Raw genomic sequence first — 4,037 nt, 5'->3', positions numbered from 1 at the left:
GAATTACCTGGTAATCTTCCTGGTGTTGTTAATTAAATATTAGTCAAGCTGTAAGAGTTAGAGATCATTCTCATAGACTCCATTAATTTTATTTTCTAGTAAATTATTTTGAAATTATAAAATGCCCCAATCCATTAACTATTAGCCTTCATTTTGTCTTCCCAAGTTTTTAATCTATTATTTTCTTCATATGTCATCCACTGGTTTTGTAAACTAAGATACGAATGGGGAGGACTGTAAAATCGTAAAAGACAGTGTACTCTGCTCAGCACCGTAACCCTGGGGATGCATAGTATGATAGTTACTTAGTGCTGTGATTAGGCTTTTCCTTTTTAGCATATGGATCTTTGTCTCAAACAAGTTTTTCTTATATCAGGGGAAGTATTATAATGAAAAAGTAACCCATGATATCAAACATATATAGTCAGCTTATGGACAAATATATTCATGAGTACATTGTACAGTTCAGAAGTTAGTGGAATAGGCTGCTTACCACAGATGCTGAGAGAAAATGTGTAAAGCCACAGAGCTCATTAGAGATGGAGCAAGAACTGGATTGAATCATAATACAACGTTCCAGGGCTTGTCTGTTACTACTTAGTTCTCAGCTCTTTCCACCCCATGAAAAAGACCCACTAGTTTCATCCCACAAATAATTCTCACTCCATATTTCTCTCCCTTTCATTGCCTACATTGTAGTACAACATAAACATATCTTACCACAAATTCTGTATTTTGTGTATGGTTTTGTTTTGTTTCCTCAGAGTGGATGGAGCAAGCTCCTATACCATCTTCCAGCTCCAAAAACCCATGTAATATATTGTCCTGATATATAGGACGTATCAGATATTAAACTGATGAAAAGAGATATCACACTTAATCTTAGCCAAAAGGCCAAGAAGCAATTATAATCTGTGTTTTACCTCCCACCTGTATTAGGTGACATCACTGCTATGCTCAGAATCTCCCAAAAACTGCCCACCACACTTAGAAACCACCCAGACATGTCTCTGGCCTGAAGGGCACAGTCTGATGCAGCCTGCAGCCTACATTTTGCCCACAACATTCCTTTAGGTGCTGGGCTGCCACCCCCTGGCTCTCTCTCCTCCCCTGCTGCTGCTTCCCTCCACCCCCTTAGAGGCATCCACAGTGACTCTCGGCCCTTTCATGCTCTGAGCCCTCTTGTCTCCAGAGCCCTCCTTTGCTCCCAGTCTTGTGATTCACGTCAGCCTGGTGCACCTGCATTGTGCTCTGGCAGTCTAGATGTCCCTGGGTGCTGGGTCTCCGTAGGAGTCCTGTCTGAAGAGCTGGGTTAAATCTGTGCTTGTAGGGGCTGAAGTCTTGGGCTCCTGCTCCACCACTTTGCAGAAGTCTCTCCAGACTCCACTCATCTCAGCTGCCCTCTGCATCCTGGCTTCTGCTCTCCTGTACAAAAGCAGCCAAAGTTTGGATTACACTCATTATATTTTGAAATAATATTGCTTCCTTCCTTCCTTATGTTTGTCTCTGACAATGACATCTAAGTCCAGTCAGCCCGGTAGCATTACTGTACACCAAAAACAAGGCCCCAAGATGTTGTTCAAAAAGGGGCAAGACGTCTTTTTAAAAAGAAAAAGGGCACTTTTATTTAAGCTAGCACCAGAGACACAGTGCAGATGGAGTTTGCAAAGCTGTGTAACTGGGTTAGAGTTTTGACAGATTTTTATTGCCCATTAACCACATAAACTGCAAAATACATAAGCTGGCAGGAGTGGGGAAGGCCTTTGTTCCCCTTTGCTTGAAGTCAGAGACATTTTGCAGTTGGTGGTTATCCCGTTCTTTCCTTAATTTACAGCCCTTGATCTGCTAATTCCAGGAACATTAGTTTCTCACAAAGGGAACAAAAGTTGACACAGCAAACAGGTTACTAAGGTGATGATAAATACAGAACAGTATAGTGATGCTTCAGTTAATGTATAACAAAGTGGGCAGTGCTCCAGGGTAGCCTGTTACTAGGGTGATAAGCAAAGCTCAACAAGCATCAGCCCTTGTAAGTGGCTCCTCGCACATAAATTAACATGTTAGCTTCTTCCTGAAAGAAGAACTGTGACTTGACAAAGTGCTGAGAGCAAGTGGATGAAGAGGAGGCAGCATTATGCTCGCTTGCAAAAATAATAAAGAGGGGTCTGTCATTTTTCTGGGGTGTTTTGTTTGCTTCGTTTGCTTTTGTTTTTCACTTACACCACTGCTAACAATTTTGGAGGAGCTGCTCAAGGAGTGTGGCAGAGGGATGAGGATGGTCGGCCGGGCAGCACGCATGTAGCCTGGGAAAGTGAAGGCAGGAGGAGCCAGGGAGCACAGGGAGCCTCCAAGGCAGCGCGCACACTTGGCAGGTCCGCAGCAGAAGGAGAGCAGCTGCATCCACTGCTGTAAAGTAAGTTTGTTCTTTGCGCAGTGACAAACACTTGCACATTTCCGTGGATCTTAGTCGCCTAGGGTATAAAGTGGTCTTAAAATCTTTGAAATTGCTCTTATAAAGGGAGAAGCTGTCCAGATAGCTACACATGCCTCTGAATCTTTATATATGTGTATTTATGGATTTTGTCATCTGGCCCAAAATTATGTATGTGATCTGATATTTTTGTTTTGTTGGTTTGCTTAAGGGACAGGACAAAAATGGCAATGACCCAAATTATCATACTTTCTTCCTTTGGGGACAGGAATAAAATTTGGTTTTAAGAGTAATTTTATTTTACAGGTAGATCTGAAGTAGAAAAATCTTTAGTGAATACGTGAGCTTGTATATGTGAATCACTTACTTTTCGGAAGAGCTGCACAAGGCAACACAAAAACATGCATTAGCATTCTGCTTAGTAATGAAAACTGCACTTCTCAAAATCATGACGCTCATTAGCAAATAGTTATTGTGCACATATGGACTTGGACTCTAATTGTGCCTTTTATATGGTACCAGTTTCTCCTCTATTGCTTGTGCAGTGCACAAATAATGGTTTCTACGCAGTGCAGAGCCTGAATATAAATGTTCTCATTTATATAAAAAAAGGAAACTGTTCTCAGTTTCCTTTCAGTATAAAAGGAACTGTTCTCAGTTGAGAAAAATCAGTAATTTACTCTGAGTTTTTTTCAGTAAAGATACATCAGGGAAGGTCTACTTAGAGACAGAGACTCCACAGGGCAAGCACATGAATTCATCCCAGAAACAGGTTAACTTGATGGCTAAAGTGCTGAAGATGTGGCACAGGCAGTAAACCTGAAGTGACAGCAGAAGATGACACCAGATCAGTGTCCCAAGGCGAGAGGGAGAGGACAGGAGGCCCAACACCTTCAGGAGGAGCTGCCTTCGCTTCACCCGCAGCTGTACCTCCCTCATTGCAGTGAGGGCGGAGAAGGTCACAGGATGGCACAGAGGTGAAGACGCCAAGTGGCTGGACCTTCACTGGAGGCAGCGAAGGACCAGAAGAAACACCCTGATGACTGTGCCACTGCCTTTCTGTCACACCTTCCCCCACTGTCTTCCCTGGAGCAAACCTGTAGGGAAGCCAGGGAGTGGGGAACCTGAGGAAGCAGGGTAATGCTTAACTTTCATTAGACACAAGCACGGAGGACTTCCCAGGTAAAATGTGGTTGCTAATTCACATTTACAGCATGACAATAAATTCCCACCTAGCCACAGAGGGCTGAAACAAAATGAGGAAAGATTGTACAGCTCTTATGAGTGCATTAGCAAAAGCCCAGAGCACATATGGGAAACTTAAATGTCATGTTGCCATTTAAACAACACATAAAACCTCTCAAAGGCTTAAGTAATACTGGATAATGCAACAGCCAATGTCTTTGTTTAAGAAGACGCATTGGCTATAGGAGTCTAAGAACATTGAAATCAAACTGTCTTTGAAGAAATTACAATTTAATCGAAGTGGGAGGTACAACAGGGTAAACAATTCATTGTTTGCCATTAAAAGTATTCTACAACATGTTTTTTCCCTGCATTTCCAGAATCACTTTTCTGTTTTTCTTTATATTTAACTTGCTTCAGT

The 4,037-nt window shown here is 42.2% G+C and overlaps 1 pseudogene; it reads right to left on the bottom strand.

Moving 5' to 3' along the window:
- Window positions 1-741: 741 nt before the first annotated feature.
- LOC111753634 (U2 spliceosomal RNA) lies at window positions 742-906 on the bottom strand (annotated as a pseudogene).
- Window positions 907-4,037: the final 3,131 nt, after the last annotated feature.

Source organism: Cavia porcellus, unplaced genomic scaffold (genome assembly GCF_034190915.1).
Source record: "Cavia porcellus strain 051 isolate PalLab524CR breed Dunkin Hartley unplaced genomic scaffold, mCavPor4.1 scaffold_14, whole genome shotgun sequence".
NCBI classification, from domain to species: Eukaryota; Metazoa; Chordata; class Mammalia; order Rodentia; family Caviidae; genus Cavia; species Cavia porcellus.
The sequence above is the reverse complement of the archived record's forward strand: the minus strand, read 5'-3'. Positions and strand labels throughout refer to the sequence as shown.